The 22,855-nt window shown below is 33.9% G+C and overlaps 1 long non-coding RNA gene across 1 annotated transcript in view; it reads right to left on the reverse strand.

The window, feature by feature from the left end:
- Window positions 1–19,046, reverse strand: part of LOC139496452 (uncharacterized) — a 33,071-nt gene extending 14,025 nt beyond the window's left edge. The window contains exons 1-2 of the long non-coding RNA XR_011657663.1: window positions 18,973–19,046; window positions 1,894–1,964 (exon numbers count right to left, since the gene is read on the reverse strand). This is a non-coding gene — a long non-coding RNA (uncharacterized lncRNA). The remainder of the gene's footprint in view (window positions 1–1,893; window positions 1,965–18,972) is intronic.
- Window positions 19,047–22,855: the final 3,809 nt, after the last annotated feature.

Here is a 22,855-nt window from a genome sequence, read left to right on the forward strand (position 1 = left end):
AGAATGGCCACACAGCCTTAGTGGCAACATGTTATGCACTCAATAGTCTGGGACAAAAGGTTGATATTGTTTCTGTAACAAAGTTAATCAAACAAATGGTTACATTTACCACACATGTCAATAGTTTACAAGTCAAATATACAATTAATAAAATTTGACTGAATGAAAATCTATTATAATGTTATTGAATACCAAGGAAGACTATTGTTTGAGTTATTGTCAAAAGGTAAGAACAGTATACCTTTGATAACTATTTACACCACTGGGTCGATGCCACTGCTGGTGGACGTTTTGTCCCTGAGGTTATCACCAGCCCAGTAGTCATCACTTCGGTGTTGACATGATTATCAATAATGTGGTCATTTTTATAAATTTCCTGTTTACAAAACTTTGTGAATTTTTCGAAAAACTAAGGATTTTCTTATCCCAGGCATAGATTACCTTAGCCGTAATTGGCACAACTTTTTGGAATTTTGGATCCTCAATGCTCTTCAACTTTGTACTTGTTTGGCTTTATAAATATTTTGATATGAGCGTCACTGATGAGTCTTATGAAGACGTAACGCGCTTCTGGTGTACTAAATTATAATCCTGGTACCTGTGATAACTAATTATATTGTTTTCAGTACTCAAGTTAAACTTTTAAAATCAACATGCTTCAAGCAATCCCCGTTTGGTTCTTTTAGAAAATGTAAATCATCAGAAAAATATACAAATATAAAAATTATTATTATTCTGATGCAAATTTTTTGTAGTCAGAAACCTTTAAACTACAAACATTCCAGGAGTCTTTTGGAGCTCAATTTTATAAGTTGTTTTTTTTTAGAAAGATACTATAAATCATTTATTTATCTATTTAACAAGCCTCTAAGCCAAATCAAAAAGTAATGTGTGTTTCAAATTTCCCTACCTACCCTTTATTTTAAGCTAAGAAATAGCCTCTATGGTCTGGTTGTTGTCGCTTTGACACATTCCTTATTTCCATTCTCAATTTTACCTTAAAAGTTTCTTTCGTAATTTTTTCAATAAGGAGTATCGAGGTACAATGTACATATATCAAGCAAATGATGTTTGTACATGTATAAGAAAATAAACCTTCAACTCTAGTATATAATATGATCTATATGGAAATACCCAGTTTGGCAGTTATAAATGTTGGTAACCAATTTATATATAGAATGAGTTCTATACATGATCATGATGATACAAGAAAAACAGAAATTCAAGTAGTAGACCTCACCAAATTTTAGGGGCCATTGGTGAGTGGACCCTGCTAATTTTAAAACCCTGAAGAAAAAAAAATGAAGTTACCTGTTTCAATATTGGTTAAAAAAAAAATCAAAAATAACAGTACTTTAAATTTTCAGGTGTTCAAATTTGCTTTAAATAAATATCAAAGGATTTTCAAGTGAAATTTAAAGGTGCAATATAAAACACTAATATAAAGAATGCAACATGAACACTTGAACAATTTATGAAATTATGTATGTCAAATAAAATTTAGGATATCAATTTCTTTTTTTATTACAAGCCATGTCTTCTATCAATCTAGTTTATAAATGTTTAACAAGTCATGGCAGTCCTAGAAATTAGGATTTGATGTTTACAGGAAAGAATTGATGATTCTTCATGATCAGATTTTTCTTAGGAATGTTCAACAAAATGAACAAAAATTGCCTGGACCGAATGTATTTTTTACAGGACATGTGATGTTGGTCTTGTGTCTATTTGGAGTACTATAAAGTAAAATCACAAAAATACTGAACTCAAGAGGAAAATCCAAACGGAAAGTCCATAATCACATGGCAAAATCAAATGACAAAACACATCAAAAACGAATGGACAAGAACGTATTATAAAAGCAGGTCGGATTTTAAAAAGTTTTGTACTTACCATGTTATGTGATAATTCCACTGTATGCCACTGTACGGCCCGTAACAGGGGAATACCTTGGTTGACCAGTCCTATAACATATCACATAAACCTTATATCAACACACTGTAAAAACTTCCAATACTATCCTGACTTTTTATTTATACCTCTGAGGGGTTCAATCAAGGGCTTCTATTGACAGTTACGCTTTAAATGAGGCACACATAGAGGGAATTCAATAAAAGTTCATGAAGTTTGAAAAGATAAGAAGATTAGTTGAATTTGTTTACCTGTACAACGGTTTAAATGACCTTTAACACTTTTTTAATGGACACTTTTTAAATCGTCCTTGTTCTTTTAGTCTTGAATGAAGAATTGTCCCATTGGCAGTCATATCACATCTCCTTATATTTTATATACATTTAAACAGTATACTCTAAAGTACAAATAAAAAAATTTCTTTATACCTTATCTATTATGACAATTCATCATTAATGAAATATTATTTTATCAAATATTGGCTTGGAGGCATTAAAAGATACTGTTAAATACCATACCTATATCAAAGGGAAATGCAATCCTAATAGCAACTTGTGCAAGCTAAAATTACTTTGCAGAAAAGCTTGAATAGACTACCAGTACATGCATTTTATATAACAGACTTTTGACCACTAAGTTCATAATTTTACGACACTCGAACAGGTAACAAACACTTGAGCAAGTAAATAAAAGCTTTTAGTAGGTGCAAATGAGGGGGGGGGGGTATATGTTGTATGTTTTCTATAAATCATTGGAAAACAAGTTAATTTCTCTAAATTGCAAGTTTGCAACATATATATTCCAGAGTCAAAAGCAGGTAATGTGAAAATAGTCTATTGTATATTTATTGAAGGAATGCCACCAAACAATGTATCAATTGTATGTGACCTGCTGTTTTCATAAGATAAGTATATATAGGTAAATACAAATGATGTGATTAGAATAAGTAGCTATACTTACTATATATAGGTAAATACAGGTATTAGATAACCCTATAACCCTAATCAAACTAGAATTACAACGTAATCACTACATGTGATAACAGATACATAAAAACTAACACAAACTGATAGGGTCTGGTTTCCTGGGAGAGTAATCTCCCTTGTATCAATGTGAAAGTTCTGCTTTATCTCTCCGTTGGTGATAAGTAAAATGCTGTTAAATTTTAACTGTTACCTAGAAGCTTGTTCTACAATGAGTGGCCGTGATTGTAGTCGGGATAGACTGGCAGCCAATCGCCAACCAGATAGGCTATGGAAATAAATGGTCAAATAAACCGTGTGGAAATCTATGGTCGTGCGTCAAAATCTCCAACGTTTAGATAGGCTTTAGAAACAGGTTGATTTATCTAACAATAATTGCTTCAAGTTTAGACAACTTCTCCGTTTAATTTTAGAACTTCTTGAGTAAGCAATTTAGGCTTCAATACATGTATTTTTTAACTTTTTTTTTTTAATGAATCAAAAACTCAAATGGCAGAGTCAGATTACAATTTGATTAGAGCAGTCATTTGAATGGTAGTGACACCTTTACTTAATCAATACTTAAAGGAAAATCTATTTATATAGCTATTTATCGATTCATGGAAGAAAAGGTGATAATCTTTTGATTTTTACCAATATGCAAAAATTATGATTATCCATAACCCTATTTTTTCATAAATAGCCATTGCAGTTTAACAAATCTCTTTTCTCCAGTGCAACTGAGGTGGCTTTTGACTTAAATTTTGGGTTCTGTAAAATCTAAGGACTTCACAATAACATTATATATTTAAATTTATAAGAAATTAAAAGGGTTCACCCGTACCACACCAGACGAAGTGAAACAAAGTCACTTTAGAGAATCTCCAAGGAGAAGTTTATGTCGCACTCTATTTTCAGTAAAAGTTCCCCAAATGTTGCCTCATGATTTGCGAAAAAATCTTGATCCAAACGTAAATGACCCGATAGTTGACCAATACTTAAAATGTTTTCCCTAATTCAGATTTGATTTGTCTGCAACATTTTACTTCAACAGTAACTAACTTTTGCGATATCTGTTTCTACTAATTTATTGTAGATGGCGCTCTTTTATCATTCAAAACTTAAATTACTTACTCATTCCATATTAATATGCAGTTTTAATTCAGATCATCTAATATACTATACTAATAAATAACAAAATTTTATGCTTCATTCAAGTTTTCATGTTTTTCTTTAATTAATGCACACTATGAAAACTGGACTTCGCTTCTATTTTAACAACATACATAGTCAGTGTTCTCCCCAGGATTTTTTTAAGGCGCAAAATTCAAGGGTGCGTAACTCCTTTTTTATAGTGAACTTTTGTGATCTGAATCAATCAGTCATAAATCATAACATGCAATATTGCTTTGTGTTGTGTGTTTAATAATGCAGAGTATTAACCCTTTCAACGCTACACAAAAAAATAGAAAAATGGCTGCTGCTGCTGCATTTTTTTGGTGTTCATTCATTAGAACAGTATATTCCTTTTCAGACTGCTGTATCTTTTTTATTATAAGAGATACAGAGAAAGTTATTGCATGAAAAATGCTCAGGAGAGTATGAACTGTAATGTTAGGCAGTTATTTCAGTAAATTTTTTATCAGGTTACCTGCATTTTCAGGTAATTAACAGGTAAAAGGTGTAATTTATTACATTTGTGTTGAATTTTGAATAAAAACTACTTTTAGTCTTCATCTATTTTGTTGTTTTATCTGCCATATAATAAAGAAGACACCTATTGCTCGATTCCGTAGCGTATTGCACCATACACAACGTATTATGTAATTGGGGCACAAATCAGTGGCTCCGTCCTCAAAATTTTCAGTCAACCTCCGTTTTCCCCCCTTTTTCTACGTCTCGTAATGATCGATCAAATCATATTTCCCACACGAATTGAATGTAATAAACACATGGAGATAACAAGAAACCTTTTAACTAATCCTCGTCGTTAGTTTCGCCATAGAAATGCTGAAATATTTCCATATTTACAGCTTCGTTTCCGATTTCCGCCATTTGCATTTGTCAAAATATTTGTTTTTATTTTCCTTCTGCATGATTTTACAATAAAAATTGCCGGGATTTCAAGCGCAAATGAGACCTTGTATATCCTCGATTCATACAAGGAAAAATTAGAGAGGACCCGAATGAAAACCGAATGGTTTAAGAGTCCTTATGAAAAATCCGTTTTCATCGCGGCATATGCCGCGAATAGCAGTGGCGGACGGCGTATGTCATCGCGGCATATGCCGTGTATAGCGTTGAAAGGGTTAATGAATTTATACAAGAATATACAATATATGAAATAAATTGATTTTAAACACAAAAGTTATTTATATTCAGTCAATTAAAGAAGTCAAAATATAAATATTCATCTCTGTACTCTCTGCTACTTCTAGGGATATTGTTTCAAGATAGTGTTATTTTGTTGGACAGTCTGTTTCTCAACGTTGTCTTAATCCTCTTCAGGGTTGAAAACCCCCTCTCATATAAACTTTTGTTTATACCCCCTTTAACATTTCTAAGCCATGAAAACTCAGTCAGCCACTTGTCACTGAAACCAGAAACATGATGCTTGCTGTTATCACTTGCTAAAACTTTAGCTCAGTTGGGATTAGAAGCAATTATAACATCTGCTGAGAGTAGAGGGAGGTGTATTCCCCTTTTCATTAGAAGTCATTGATCTGAAGAAAAAAAAACCTTCTACTTCCATCATGTCTTTTGCTTAGAATTCACCCTTTGTTATTTGCAGAGAACATGTTCATTCAGAATTAATAAAATCGAATATGGTTAAGATAGTTGGTATACAACTTTTTAAAACAAAAATATTTTAATGAACAGCTGACAAGTTTCCATAGTTTAATTTGACATTTATTTACGCTTCCGTGTGCATTATATGTATTGTTAAAACCTATCTTTGGCAGGTAGATATAAACCAGACTTCGTTAAAGTTAAGACCATTGGAATTATTTACTAGTGACATAATAAATCTATACAGAAGCCGCGGCGATTCCGTACCCGTGTTGATTGTCACATAAAATGTTCCCGACGCACGGACTCACGATCGATGTTAAATGATCATTTTATTTCTAAAAATATGACAGTTTGAAACGAATTTACCTTGCAAGCAACATTTTTCACTTTCAATTAAAATAAATCACTTCTCGTTATCTTTAATCAAAGTTTATTTTAATCTTTTCAACTACAAATACTCTCATTCATAATTTTCATCGTAATTATCTTTAGCAATGTGTATTCAAATCTATCACGTGTATTGAACACGTTCATTGGTCGTGTTTAATAGATTCTTCTTCTCTCGACCAATGAAGAAAATCGTTATATAAATGGTCAAGTAATCAAACACACGATGCTTAAATACAATGTATTTGCGATCTATTTCTTCAATTTCTGCACTGAAGTTTTTAATTTTTTTAATTTTCTTCTGAAAATATCTATCTTCTTGATGATCATTTACGCTATTACATGATAACATAGTCCGATAAGGCTAAGATAAGCGTGGCTCAGGTAAAACTATATTATCAGATATTGCGTAACACTGACCCACCTCTCAGCGGTGATCAGCAACTTGACAATTTTAACCAACATTTATAATGAAAATGTGAAAATTAAGACGCTGCGGGATCAAGTAGTAAGGGACAGCCGCAAATTAACCCTTTCGCCGATGAGTCCCGTTTTACCAGGATCAAAATACATCTTTTATATTTCCCGCTCAAAACAGTGCAAACATGAGTTATCTTTCTTTGATGAATACCCGGATGAAAGTGTAAACATGGCGCTTCCGTTTGTTGAAAACCGTGTCAAAATCAGAGGAAATTTACGGAATTTACGAGAATTTGAAATGAGGGAACATTTTTTTTGAAAGAATATGGAAGAATTGAAGCCAAAGTAGTATACTTTTTTGACATAAAATGTCGTTTTATGTACAAAACACTTGGAATGGACATCGTTCAGTGTGAGGAATTTGTACTGTCTCATAAAATTTTTCAAAATTTTGCCGTTTTGGTTTAAAAAATTACGATTTGGGGTCAAAGAGCAGAATTTGGAGAATTTCACCTATATAATGCCGAAAATTTGAAAATTTGAATATTTTATGAAGAAAAAATTATCAAAACATAAACAAAACTGTGAACATGGTGTTAGTGAATGAAATAAATACACAAATAACTACAAACAAGTTTTTATTGACATTTATTATGAAGATCTCCCACTTGAGTAAAAGTAGCCAGGGAAGCCATCGTCTCAGAGTAGCTTCTGTCTGGGCAGCAATCTGTGAAAGGGTTAAGACGCTGCGGGATTGACGAAAATATTATGAAGGCGCTGCGGCACCGCAGCATCATATCGGCCTGGGGAGAACACTGATAGTTAAGTAGTTAGCCGGGAACCAGCACCACAATTTATAAACTTATCTTTTTTGTGGCGCCTGCGACTTGACGCAACAGAGTGACAATCCTTCATTCTGTTGTCAGCGTCATCCACAAATATTCTCTCTGTGGTCAAAGTTTTGCAAATTTTATTAAACTCTGCTTTAATTTTTTTTCAGGCAAAAAAAAAAAAATATAAATGTTACAGGTTACATCATCAAAATAAATAGGGTAGGCAGGTCGGTATTTCCAATTTATTTTTTGCGCCATGATCTTGAGTTGTGCGGTCTGTCTTGCCGTGGTCTGAGTTGTCCATGGGCTGAGTTTACCTGTATTTTTAATGATTGGATTATTTCCCTTGGTTATTATTTAGAAAAAAAATGGCAGCAAAGTTTTTATTTCATTAAGTTTCCTTAAAAGTTGTCATATTCTAAATTGTGAACATAGGGATGTATCAGGCAATTAATTAAATTTATTGGCAACCCTTACTTCGCTTTTGACACAAGTTCTATTAACTTTTATCACTTTACGACAAAATAAAATGGCTTAGGATTGGCGCTCAAAAAAGGGTCGGTCGGGTAAACGTAAACAGACATATATATATTTGTTTGGCCTACAACAGTTATGAGAAATTCAAAACATGTTTTTGTTTGAAAAAATCTTTAGTCATATCTTAAAACCTACATATACATTTAGCTGGACATGGACAACTGTAGTTCTTATTGTCCTTGTGATATTTTATTTTTGAAAATTTGCATACAAAGATACAGATGTAATGATAAATGACCAAAGTGCTTGTAAGCACATATTGTCATATGGGTTTCTATTTTTTTCAGTGAACATTGGATTGTATAAAGCAGTGGTTGTAGTTGATGTAATTGTTAAAATAAAATTAAAATTGGAGTTATCTTCCTTTGTAGTTGTTTAACTCTTTCGCCGATGAGTCCCAGTTACCAGGATTCATGCTCCAGACAGCTGACGATGAGTCCCGTTTTACCGGGATCAGAATACATCTTTTATATTTCCCGCTCAAAACAGTGCAAACATGAGTTATCTTTCTTTGATGAATACCCGGATGAAAGTGTAAACATGGCGCTTCCGTTTGTTGAAAACCGTGTCAAAATCAGAGGAAATTTACGGAATTTACGAGAATTTGAAATGAGGGAACATTTTTTTTGAAAGAATATGGAAGAATTGAAGCCAAACTAGTATACTTTTCTGACATAAAATGTTGTTTTATGTACAAAACACTTGGAATGGACATCGTTCAGTGTGAAAAATTTGTACATCCTCATAAAACTTTTTCAAAATTTTGCCGTTTTGGGTTAAAAAATTACGATTTGGGGTCAAAGAGCAGAATTTTGAGAATTTCACCAAAAAATTGCCGAAAAATTCGAAAATTTGAATATTTTAAGAAGAAAAAATTATCAAAACATAAACAAAACTGTGAACTCGGTATTAGTGAATGAAATAAATACACAAATAACTACAAACAAGTTTTTATTGACATTTATTATGAAGATCTCCCAATTGAGTAAAAGTAGCCAGGGAAGCCATCGTCTCCGAGAAGCTTCTGTCTGGGCAGCAATCGGTGAAAGGGTTAAATTAGTTTTTAAGATTGGAGTTATCTTTCTTTGTCCATAATTGTAGCTGATTCAAATACAGATATTGAACATCATATTCAACTACAATTATGTACAGAGGAAGTTAATGTACATTGTAACTCCAATTTAAAACAAGAATGTGTCCATATGGATGCCTCATCCACACTATCATTTTCTATGTTCAGTGAACCGTGAAAATCTCTTATTTGGCAGATCATATCATAGAGAACATGTTTACTAAGATTCAAGAACTTCAACTGTATCAAAAGCTCCCTTGACCAAAAAATTTAACCTGAAGCGGAACAAACAGTTGGTTGACAGACACATAGACCAGAATACATTAACCCTTTCAACGCTATACAAAAAAATAGAAAAATGGCTGCTGCTGCTGCATTTTTTTTTAGTACATTCATTAGAACAGTATTTTCCTTTTCAGACTGCTGTATCTTTTTTATTATATGAGATACAGAGAAAGTTATTGCATGAAAAATGCTCAGGAGAGCATGAACTGTAATGTTAGGCAATTATTTTACTGAAATTTTTATCAGATTTTATCGATTCCGTAGCGTATTGTACCATACATAACGTTTTATGTAATCGTGGCACAAATAAATAGCTCCGTCCTAAAAAATTTCAGTCAACCTCCGTTTTCCCCCCTTTTTCTACGTCTCGTAATGATCGATCAAATCATATTTCCCACACGAATTTTATGTAATAAACACATTGAGATAACAAGAAACCTTTTAACTAATCCTCGTTGTAAGTTTCGCCAAGGAAATGCTGAAATTTTTCCATATTTACAGCTTCGTTTCCGATTTCCGCCATTTGCATTTGTCAAAATATTTGTTTTTATTTTCCTTCTATTTTCCTTCTACTGCATGATTTTACTATAAAAATTGTCGATATTTCAAGCGCAAATGAGACCTTGCATATCCTAGATTCAAACGAGGAAAAATTAGAGAGAACCCGAATGAAAACCGAATGGTTTAAGAGTCCTTATGAAAAATCCTTTTTCATCGCGGCATATGCCGCGAATAGCAGTGGCGAACGGCGTACGTCATCGCGGCATATGCCGTGTATAGCGTTGAAAGGGTTAATGGGTCATTATAAAATAATTTTAACAATTATACCACATATCTAAGGTTGCATAACTCTAGATCAGTTGAACTACAATGTAGATCTGTATTTTGAGGTAATAAATTAAACATTGTGTACAAGTTTTAGCCCTCAATGTAGTCTACTGAAATGGTCGCCTAGGTGACTTCACAAGCTGATTGGCGACTAAAAATTCATATCTGGTCGCCATTTGGGCTATGAGAATATTGAAGATCTGGCAGCATGACATTTTCGAAAATTTGCCCTGATCATAGTCATGTTTTAAAAAATTGTCTTAGCGCTTGACAGCAACACAAATTTTTAATGTATTTGAAGCACCTTTTGATTTAAGCTTGATCTTATCAGCGCCTTATGAATCAGACAATTGTAGGTTATTTGTAAGCATTGACTGAAAATGGTACAGATCCATCTATTTTCTTATTTTGCTCTCAGTCACAACTTTGACTATTGCGTGCCTTAAAGAGAAACCCATTAGCATTTGAAGATGGGCCAGTCTGGATACGGTTTTCAACAAATTTGTCATGTGACTTCCCATGTGACAAAAATGAATGCTTAAATTTCTAACACATGTTGAGTAAACGGGTGAAAAAGTTTTATTTTAATTTTTATACTGCACAACATACATGACATATTCGGAAAATAAAAATCTAAAAGTAAGGTCACCCTCTCTCGGTCATACGGCAATCACGATTATGTACTTGCGGAACATTAATTATTTCTATACTACCCTACAAAATGACGTTTATGAAAGTGCTTGAAACTTTAAAAAGAGCAGGGATACAGGCATGCCTTCTATCAGGTAAATGACGTCACAAAGACGTGCGAAATTGGTGATCTTTTCCATTGAAAGACATAATACCAGAAATGACCCATTGTGTTTATTTAAAGCACATGATCTAGCCTCTTTCTGGATTTCATCAGTAAACAGATGAAACAAGGACATCAAATATTTCGTAACTTGTTCTCATAGTCTACGACACAGATTCAATAAAATACCGGCTTCAATGTGGATAAATTTATTGATTTCCGAGAGCAAAATTGGCAGCGCGTCATCCCTACATTGGCTTCCATTTCTACGATTGTGAAAATGAACTGGCGTAATGGGGAGATAATTTTGACGAAGTAGAATCATGACTGTATAACATATTAATCAAATGAATTCGGCTGATAAAATTGTTTGCCACATTTTGACATAATAAAATCGTTGTTAATGTCACATCTATAAATATGTATTTTTATGACAATAAAGAATTGAATTGAATTGTTAATAAAATGCGATCGTAAACATCATTCTTACCCGGATTTAAAAACGTTTTGACAACAAACAATGAAAAATTATAGTTGCCTTAATCTGTGACAGAAGTTTGAGCGTTTTTTGAAAATAATGTTGATGATAGACTATTCATGAAATACGATGTCATCATTCTGGAACTATTTCAAAAGTTTTGAAGATGATTCAAATAATTTTAAAGAACACTGGTCCAATGCTTTAAATATCTTATCAATTAAGTATATGAACTTTTGTAATTGCTTTTCTGAATTCGACAATTGACCAGTTCAATTTGAAATCCATTTGAATCAAGGTAGAGATGACCTGCTGTTGAAAACATACCCGATGAATGATTTTTTTTCAGTGGTTTATGTTAGCTGAAATACATGTTTTTGTAGTAGGCCTAGACATGCTAGGTAACTATAGCTAAGATAGACTAGTGCATCATGTTCAATGATATTCATGTAATAACAGTAGCCCATCCAGAATTATTCAAAATGTTACAACTGACATGAATATCAGTGTACAGGTTAAACTTAATAATATACTTTTGCCGTTTTTACAGTTTTTGCAGTTTTCATAATTTTGATTCTAGGATCTATATCTTATTTTAATAATAAGTAGCTCCCCAGACGATTAGGTGGTGTTTCAGTCCAAAATTGAAGAACAGTAGTGGACTTATTACGTTGTATGAACAACGGTTCTCCAAAATAGTGGAGGAATACTACAAAAACAGAACAGAACAGGAAAATAATGTTATTTCGTCTTAGATTTTATGCTTAAAATATTCCCAATTAGAATAAAAATTCCCAATTTGATGTTCAACGCACCCATTTGAAAACACCTGGACTGGGTTGCACAAACGTCTATTAAAGTTAATAGTCTATTAAAAGTACACTTAAATTTAATAGTCTATTACTTGCGTTGCACAAAATTTAATTAACGTTAATAGTCTATTAACTCACTATTAAATTTAATTGAACGAAGGAGCGCTATTAAGTCCTTAATTGTACATTTGAAATGGATGCCATGCAAGTGCTTGGATTACTTGTACCTCAAAATCAGCCGAAGAATACCGTGACAGGCTTCTCAACTCGATGATTTGACGGACTGAGAGCCTCGCACAGCCGGTGATATCTCGCATTGTATGATTTCGTCACAAAAATAATTGTTTTTGTTATTTAATATTATAATAAATATTAGAAAGAAAAGATAAAAATTGATAAGTTTTTGAAGCATAAATGAAGATATAATTGTAATTCTATGATTAACCATTGTCATTATGAATCTATAAGGGAAACAATGGTTTTATTTTCAGGCAAGTGTCATTAAACTGAAGAAAAAAACTTTTGCCTTCATCCTTGGAAGTATGCAGGCTTTTTTCAAACTGAAATATATTTCTTAGTATAAAATCCATTCTCCAAAATTAACAATTTTTAAAAGGCATGCATGGACGAAAGCATTGGACATTTGAAAACCTTTTATAACAGGGGTGAAGAATGGGCTATCTCCGTTGACGCTTTGATAAAGAGTGCTTTCTTTCACGTCCGCATTTCTATTAAGTATGGCATGCCGGGTTAACATTTTAATGATTACTACAGATTGGAGAAATGAATTTAACAGAACAGTGCACAATAACGTACAATAACATACATTGTTATTCGTAGGAGATAAGAGAAACTACGTGATAGTTTTGATCTTCTTTTTTTTTATATTTAAGATGGCATGGTGTATATTGTCCATAATATTTATATCCAATTCATATTTTTAAAATAATTTTTTTTTGCAACTGAAAACTGTAATATGAAGGTGAAACAAAACTATCCGACACTTCAAATGGTATATCTTGTATATAAACTTAAAATAAATATCTGATATTCACATGGGATAGGGTTCATAATAACATAAATTATTGGACTTATTTGGGGTTGCCCAGATATTCCGACACATTATTATTCCGATACCCCACTGTTCCGACACCCCAATAGGCCGACAAAGGTTAATAACTGCAGTTATAGAAAATATACTTCATGAGTAGAGCAGGGATGATTCCACTATATAGTTTAGGGCCGCTTAGCGGCCCTCAATTCCTCCAGCGGCCCCAAAAAATTGTGTGAAAATAAATTCCCAATTTAGAAAAAAAATATTTTAAAATTGATTTTTCCGGAAATGTTTCCTGCACCGATTAAGGCAATTACAATTTTTCCCATTTGTCTTCAAAGTGTTTTAAGATCTGAATAAGAATGATGTAAACGAAAGATTGTTAAGATAAGATATGTTATCATATTGTTATTATGTGTTTTTCTGAGACGTTTCTCAATACCTTAGTTCTCGTAAAAGCAGACCTTTAAATGAAATATGCTTTTACTAGATCAAATACTCCCATAGCATTTTCTTCAATTAAATTGAAGAAAATGCTATGGGAGTATTTTATTTCGTAAAAGCATATAGAATAATAGATGCTTTTTGTCAAAATGGGTCACATATTAAAAGCAGACCTCGACAGGGAGAAAAACTTATAAATTATCAAAATTCAATAGGCGCCGATTGAGTAAAGGTTCTGCCTGGCTCTCAAATAAAAAAAACGACTGTCTGCACATTTTTGAAAATACACGACAGATCATTTATGATGAAAAAGGATATCCACACACTATGAAACAGGTGAAACTTGATACAATTTCCGTTTTTACAGGAAAATGATATTATTTCATCATAGATCTTATGTGGAAAAAAAATCCCAATTTTAAGAAAATTCCCAATTTGATGAAAATTCCCAATTTTGATGGTCAAGGGACCCATTTGAAAACAACTGGAATCATCCCTGGTAGAGCTTCACGAGGATGTGGATGTGGGTTTACAGAATAGAGAATAATTGGGGGGGGGGGGGGGGGGGGGGGACATTTAAAGAATATAGAAAAATGGACCAATAACAAAGAATAGAGAAAAATGAGGTGTTTAAATATAAAGATTAGAGAATAATTGGCAAAAAGTATAAAGAATACAGATAGGAATTAACGACCCTCTCCTGCGCAATCCAGACACCCCTTCATAAAATAGTTGGCACTGTCACAGGAAGGTTCCAGTTTTCATTATTCCGATTTCCCAGCATTTTTTGCTGTTGTAAACTTGTTCTTACAGATTCCTCATATGCATAGACCGCGGTACATTTTACAAAGTTCTATTTGGTTTAACACTGTCTTTAGAGTTCAATGTATTAAATAATTCACTCTTCAATTAAGTAGTGTATAAACATTGTTGTATAAACAAACTAAACTAATGTTCTTCTCAAAATAATTCTGTAATGCGCGGATAACTTCAAGGGGGTTATGGTTTTTTCCAAAAAAAAATATTCTGATCCCCAATTTGATGGAAAAAAATATTTCTGGTCAAGCAGATGAAAAAAAATATTTTGCATGCAGATTCCCCCCTCCCTTATATAGTGTTAAACAACACATGCAAGCATGCGACACGAAAATTACTCTAGTAATCAATTCAACACCACCCCTTTTGACACTCACAATGGAAGGTGCCAGTTTTCACTATTCCGATTTACGAGCATTTTTTCCTGTTGTAAACATTCACACTGAAATCCCGATGAATATGCAGTAATGCTATGTAACTTTCGTTATTTGTTGATCGTCCATTTGTTTAAATTACATACGTAGTACCGTGACTGATAGATCTCAGGGCCATCATGGCATGGTAGCACTCGCGAGATGTTATAAACCAGCGTACGTGTTCGGCATCGAGCGACCTCCAAACTGAATTCGTCAAAATTACATGCTAGGTCACTTTCGTATGTTTCAGGCAATATTGAGATTTGTTCGTTAGTGATATTTCCTACAACACGATGAAGCAGATACAGCACAAAGAAGCGATTTTCTGATAACTTGACGCGACCCCACTCTCCAGTTGCCTTATCATATGGTCTATGAACACAAAAAATAATGAGACTTTCCAATACTGTTTTGGCGTGGTTGCAGGGTGATTGGCTCCGATAGTCTGTCAACCACATCGCCTCGGCATATTTTCAACGATATCGAAGGGATCTGATAATTCTAATGCCGATTGGTACATCTCATTCCAAACTGATGAACTGTACACTGTAAAATGTGCTCCAAAAACTACATATCTTAGACTGAGTATTACAAATTCAAAAGATACAAGTAACCTTCCGATATTGTCATAATCTAAAAAAAAAAACAATTATTTTGAAACCAAATGTCGTTATATTTAATGATATTTCATCAATTAAAAAAAGTGACAACATAGTTGTTTCCTTTAACATTCAATTTATAAATTTTTATTTTGCCATTTCTTTTTTTGCATGCCGAATCAATGTGCACGCAACTTCGGATCTTTTTCTGAATGAACAGCTTCATCAACACTTGTAAGTTGGTTGTCAAACTAATATCCGGGATAGACGGAAAAGACACCAAAAGTCTCCGATTCCGATTGACCAACTCATCTCTCTCTATTTTTTTGTTGTTGTGAAAACGACGTGGATGCACGTGCTGCCGTGGCTCCGGGTAGCAACGCCCCTGGTATATATAGACTAACTAAACTAATGTTCATCTCAAAATAATTCTGTACACTAAACTAGGCATCTCGCATACAATCGTCTATAAGCGGTAAAGCCTAACTGGAACCTGAACTTTCTAATTTCTCCGCTTTGGGAGAGATACATAGCTGTGTATCGTCATGATAGTTATTCGATAAAGCTTCACAAAGCTTATTTAGTTTGACAAAATGTTCGCTACACCGCGTCTCATTCATTCTTTATTTTTAGGGGTGAATATATCCAACCACTTGCACTAATACATATCTACCAATCAATCGTGATAAAAAGGCTGAGCCTGCTGCAAGCAAAATTCCCGGCGGTTCCTATTCAATACTAGTATGTACTTTCATTGTCTAGTGGCAGTTCAAGTGTCATTGACCTTTTTTTCATGCCGATGTCAACTAATACAGGGCCTATCTAATTTTTTTTACTGTCAAATGATTGTTCTCGGCCTGAACATGCATGTCAATAATATTTGCCACTGGACATCACGCAAAATTGAAATATTGTAAGTACTTTATGATATGTTACTTGTATTATTATTTTTAGGACTATCAAGAGGAATGTAGGTTTAACTGATGGGATTATTTTTTGAAATCAAAATTATTTATTTAAAAAAGTTGTTGAATTATTCCATGTCAGACTATTTGGGGTATTGGACTATCATGGGGTATCGGACTATTGGGTTGTCGCACCAATGGGGTGTCGGACTAATGGGACATCTGAATAACGGGGCTGCCCCGATTTATGATACTTAATTTCTTCCCTCGTGTATTTTTTCCGAGAATTTTCAATCCCTTACAATGGCAACACAAGCAATTTATTGTATTTTGTTTGAAATAAATTAGCGGCTAAATTTTTCTCATGGGAGATTATAAATTTCAGATTTTACCACGATTGTGCCAAATACTATAGTAATTTATTCGAGTTCTCAACCTTCCATAAACGAAGTGAAAAATCGACTTAGATTGAGTCAGACTCTCAAAATGGAAGATATAAATATAGCATGAAAAATTGATGAATATCGCTGAAATCGTGTTGACGTCATGAAAAACTGATGAAAATCGTGAAAATCATGATGACGTCGTGAAAACGATGAAAATCGAGAAAATCGTAATGATGTTGTGAAAAAATTATTAAACTCGCAGAATTAAATGAAGCTTAATTGACTATTAAAATGTTAATAGTCACTTGATAGTCTATTAGTTAATAGTATCATTAAAAGTGAATCGTGCAACGCTATTAAATCACTCTATTAACTAATTGTCAATTAGATATTTAATAGTCTATTAGAAGTTAATAGTCTATTAACTTAATAGACGTTTGTGCAACCCAGTCCTGGAATCATCCCTGCCGATGTATGTACTACTACAGACAGACAATGTTAAATATTAATGTATTCATTGTCTAGTGGCAGTTCAAGTGTCATTGACCTTTTTTTCATGCCGATGTCAACTAATACAGGGCCTATCTAATTTTTTTTACTGTCAAATGATTGTTCTCGGCCTGAACATGCATGTCAATAATATTTGCCACTGGACATCACGCAAAATTGAAATATTGTAAGTACTTTATGATATGTTACTTGTATTATTATTTTTAGGACTATCAAGAGGAATGTAGGTTTAACTGATGGGATTATTTTTTGAAATCAAAATTATTTATTTAAAAAAGTTGTTGAATTATTCCATGTCAGACTATTTGGGGTATTGGACTATCATGGGGTATCGGACTATTGGGTTGTCGCACCAATGGGGTGTCGGACTAATGGGACATCTGAATAACGGGGCTGCCCCGATTTATGATACTTAATTTCTTCCCTCGTGTATTTTTTCCGAGAATTTTCAATCCCTTACAATGGCAACACAAGCAATTTATTGTATTTTGTTTGAAATAAATTAGCGGCTAAATTTTTCTCATGGGAGATTATAAATTTCAGATTTTACCACGATTGTGCCAAATACTATAGTAATTTATTCGAGTTCTCAACCTTCCATAAACGAAGTGAAAAATCGACTTAGATTGAGTCAGACTCTCAAAATGGAAGATATAAATATAGCATGAAAAATTGATGAATATCGCTGAAATCGTGTTGACGTCATGAAAAACTGATGAAAATCGTGAAAATCATGATGACGTCGTGAAAACGATGAAAATCGAGAAAATCGTAATGATGTTGTGAAAAAATTATTAAACTCGCAGAATTAAATGAAGCTTAATTGACTATTAAAATGTTAATAGTCACTTGATAGTCTATTAGTTAATAGTATCATTAAAAGTGAATCGTGCAACGCTATTAAATCACTCTATTAACTAATTGTCAATTAGATATTTAATAGTCTATTAGAAGTTAATAGTCTATTAACTTAATAGACGTTTGTGCAACCCAGTCCTGGAATCATCCCTGCCGATGTATGTACTACTACAGACAGACAATGTTAAATATTAATGCCCCCCCCCCCCCCCCCGATATGGTGGGGGCATCAAAACATAAAGGACCAATGAGTTGTGCCTATGGTTCCCCATGTATCTTTTATTATTATAACTTATCTTAACCAGATGACCCCAGTTCCATTCATGTATTTAATTTTCCTTAAAACAGTTTGATAATGATAAGGTCCTAGAACAGTAAAGAAATAAAATGCAAAATGAAACTTTAGGCCTCGCAACTTATTTTACCAACATTTAATTAAATTTTTGGAGAAGCTTAAAGTCCTTTGACTCCACACACTCTATCAAGCCTGTACAACATTTCAAAGTTAACTGATAAAGTTGTTCTAACTTCTTTTGAAATGACCACATGGGTGTCCATTGTTCTCCTTTTTCCTCCGAGGGCAAAACGTATTTACTAGTACAATTACTGTACGTGTCCGCAATATTTTTATATACAGGAGGATTACGTTATAACTTATGTCTGAAATACTTCACACATACTTAACTGTTGTAGCTTTTTTCAATGTGACGGTCATGCCGTTCCCAAAAATGTCGCATGCAACCCAATGTCACCTGTTGAAAAAAATGCAACTTTTTATTAAAATTACGGTTACAATTAGACGGGGATCATTGTTTAATTATAAGGTCTTGACAACTAACCTCAGTTTGATTGATAACAGTTGCCTAAACTTACTTTTATTTAACTTATTTACTTTCCCGCGAACTTCTTCTGTGGTGATAATGGCGGCCTTGACATGTGCACTTCAATCCCACAATGCAAATTTGTTGTTGTTACCTGGTGAGGACATTGGGGCGGGAAATACAAATTATAAATTTCCCAATGGATAAAACTGAGGGAAAAAATTAGACGGGATTGGCAAAACTATTTCATTTTTGCTAAGTATAAAAAGAATTCACATCCTCTACTCTCAATTCCCTCTCTCGGTTACTCCACAACAACTAAAAGTGTAACATATCCGGCCTCACTTTTATCTACATTCTATACTAATGAGGGAGAAAGGGGGTATAGTAGTTTCAGTCAATGTATTGAAACTTGTTCTTGATGTATTTAGAATTTGTTCTCTGGTTGTTTTTTTTTTTTTTTTTGCGCCGGAAATAAATCACTTTCACTTTTTACACAAACACACAAACTGTAAACATATCCTTCAATTATTCGGGAAAATCGTAAAGATAATAAGATGTGGTATGATTGCCAATGAGACAACTCTTCACCATAAACCACGCCATGGAAGTTAACAACTTTAAATGACAGTTTATACAGCATAAAATTGAGAATGGAAATGGGGAATGTGTCAAAGAGACAACAACTCCACCACAGAGCAGACAACAGCCGAAGGCTACCAATGGGTCTTCGATGCAGCAAGAAACTCCCGCACCCGGAGGCGTCCTTCAGCTGGCTCCTAAACAAATATTTACACTAGTTAAGTGATGATGGGCGCCATACTAAACTCCGAATTATACACAAGAAACTAAAATAAAAAAAAGACCATACAATGACAAGAAAGGCCAGAGGCTCCTGACTTGGGACAGGCGCAAAAACGCGGTGCGGTCAAAACATGGTTTTTTTTTTAGATCTAGACCCTCCCCCGCTATACCTGTTCTATTCTAATGTATTCTACCATGCATGTAGTAAAAGAGGAACGAAAGATACCAAAGCTGTGGCGGATTCAGAGGGGGGCGTAGAGGGCGTACGCCCCCCCCCCCTTTTGCTCGGCCTTTTTTTTCTCGTAAACTTCGTGAACTATGCCGTTTCCCGTGTATTTAATTTTCATGCGACAATTATTTCTTTACTTATAAAGATAATTTTTGCTGGTATTTACTGATTATGTCAAAGTCATGTGATTCGCTACATGGTGGAGATGATCAATGCGTAAAATAAAACGTCACTTAGTTATTTTGAAATTCAAACTACAATAACACATTGCCTAGGTTGAGGCCATTTCCCGTGTATTTAGTTTTCATGCGACAATTCTTTACTTATAAAGATATTTTTCGCTGGTATTTACTGATTATGTCAAAGTCATGTGATTCGCTATAATGGAGTTGACCAGTGCGTCAAAAAAACGTCACTTAGTCATTTTGAAATTCAAATTACAGTATAACATTGCCTAGGTTGAGGCCTGATGACAACCATGATACCTTCAAAGCGAATTAGGATTGAGAAAGAACGTAGTGACTTCTATTTCACAATTTCAACCAAACAGAAACCCCTCATGAGAAAAAAAATCCACAGCAATATTATTTACCTACGTAAACATGTTTAACCCCAAACGCCCCAGCCTATTTTGAAATAACTTGATAGCTGAATAATGATCCCAAGTCAGTATTTTATAAGCTCTAGATAGATTTAAAGTCTAAGGTACGAACCATTTGATTTGAGGAGGCAGTTTAAGGTATTTCAGAGAAAAAAATACGACTCTGATTTTTGCATTAAATAAAAATTCTGGCCGTATCTGGATTGAAAACAATAATCTTGTCCACTTTTTTGCTATTAGAAACGATAATTTCCAACATAATTATTTAGCATTAAATGAACATGATGAATACAAAACGGGCGTATTTTTTTTTAGGCCGGGGTTTGCATGTCTGATGTGGCGGAACGTCTGTTTCGCCGAACTGATATATTGAATACTTTTTTCAAGACCAGACTGCAACCTGACTGCTGAGTGTGGCCTTTATGTCTCCATTTGTCGACCGTCATTCATAAATTCGTTGTCATTTCAGACTCATTCGTAGCCTTTGGTTGATTTGGAACCCCTCACCTCCCTTAATTTTGTCGGGTGAAACAATTATCAACCAAACACTTGAATGACAATTGCTTGTTTGACTTTTTAACTCGTGTCGGTCGTATTGTACATTTCATCAAATATTATAGCCCGACGTATTTCTTGTTTACAACAAGAAATCTGTGAGGTTAGTGCTAACTTAACATGCATGTAAAACAAACGAGAATTTTCCATGTCTATTTTTTACTGACAAGTTCGACATTAAATATATCACTCCATATAGCTTTGGATCCATACTATCATTTTACGATAGAATATCAATAGGAGGAAAACAGCATAAAAATGTCCAACACTTACACTTTACAACAACTATAGAATATACATGCCCCACCCCAGGAACCGTTTAAAATGTGCATTTTACACTTATTTTATGTTTTTAAGGCCAAAAAAGGTGCCCAAAAAATGTTCCCTCGCTCCGCTCGGCTATCTTTAAAAACTTCACCCCCCCCCTTTCCAAATTCCTGGATCCGCCCCTGCAAAGGGACAGTCAAACTCATTAATCTAAAACAAACTGACAACGCCATGGCTAAAAATGAAAAAGACAAACAAACAATAGTACATATGACACAACATAGAAAACTAAAGAATAAACAACAAGTAACCGCCTTCAACAAATTGAAGATCATGTAACAGGAGGAAACTTACAACAAGACATAGATGGAATATATAATATATACTATTTTTTTTAAAATACGAAAAATAAATATGTTTTGTATAATTAAGTAATATTTAATAGTTGAGTTAATATTGATGCTTTGAATATGAAGATTTAAAAGAGTCTACTGAAGCGCAATTTACATTGTTATCCAGTAGTTTGTTCAATGTTATCCAGTAGTTTGTTCCAGACGGGTATAGTTCTTGGAAAATAGGATTCTTTTCTGTGATTGTGTTTTGCAGGATGGAATTTGAAAGCTGATCGAATTATAATCTCTTGTTTGTCTTTTTTGGTGGAATTGATTTATTATTTTTAGGTATTGCAACCTTTTCGTGTTCAATTTTATAAAGCATTACCAATCTTAAGTCTTTTTCTTCTGTTAGAGAGACTGCGCCATTTAAGATATTGTTACATGTTACCAACGCTTGAGGTGTTTCTGTATTTGTTAGTAACAAAACGCGCAGCCCTCCTTTGAACTTTTTCAATGCTATCTATGTCTTGTTGTAAGTATGGATCCCAAACAGAGCAAGCATACTCTAGTGATGGTCTTACTAGGGACTTATATGCTTGCTCTTTAATGGATGTTAAGCTTATGTTCAGGTTCCTCCTTAGAAAGCCTAGGATGCTATTAGATTTCTTGCATATGTTATTTATGTGCACATCCCATTTAAGGTTGGAATTGATGGTAACCCCTAAGGTTGGAATTGATGGTAACCCCTAAGGTTGGAATTGATGGTAACCCCTAAGGTTGGAATTGATGGTAACTCCTAAGGTTGGAATTGATGGTAACTCCTAAGGTTGGAATTGATGGTAACTCCTAAGGTTGGAATTGATGGTAACCCCTAAGGTTGGAATTGATGGTAACCCCTAAGGTTGGAATTGATGGTAACTCCTAAGGTTGGAATTGATGGTAACCCCTAAGGTTGGTATTGATGGTAACCCCTAAGGTTGGAATTGATGGTAACTCCTAAGGTTGGAATTGATGGTAACCCCTAAGGTTGGAATTGATGGTAACCCCTAAGGTTGGAATTGATGGTAACTCCTAAGGTTGGAATTGATGGTAACTCCTAAGGTTGGAATTGATGGTAACCCCTAAGGTTGGAATTGATGGTAAC

This window comes from Mytilus edulis, chromosome 11 (assembly GCF_963676685.1).
Source record: "Mytilus edulis chromosome 11, xbMytEdul2.2, whole genome shotgun sequence".
In the NCBI taxonomy this organism is placed as follows: Eukaryota; Metazoa; Mollusca; class Bivalvia; order Mytilida; family Mytilidae; genus Mytilus; species Mytilus edulis.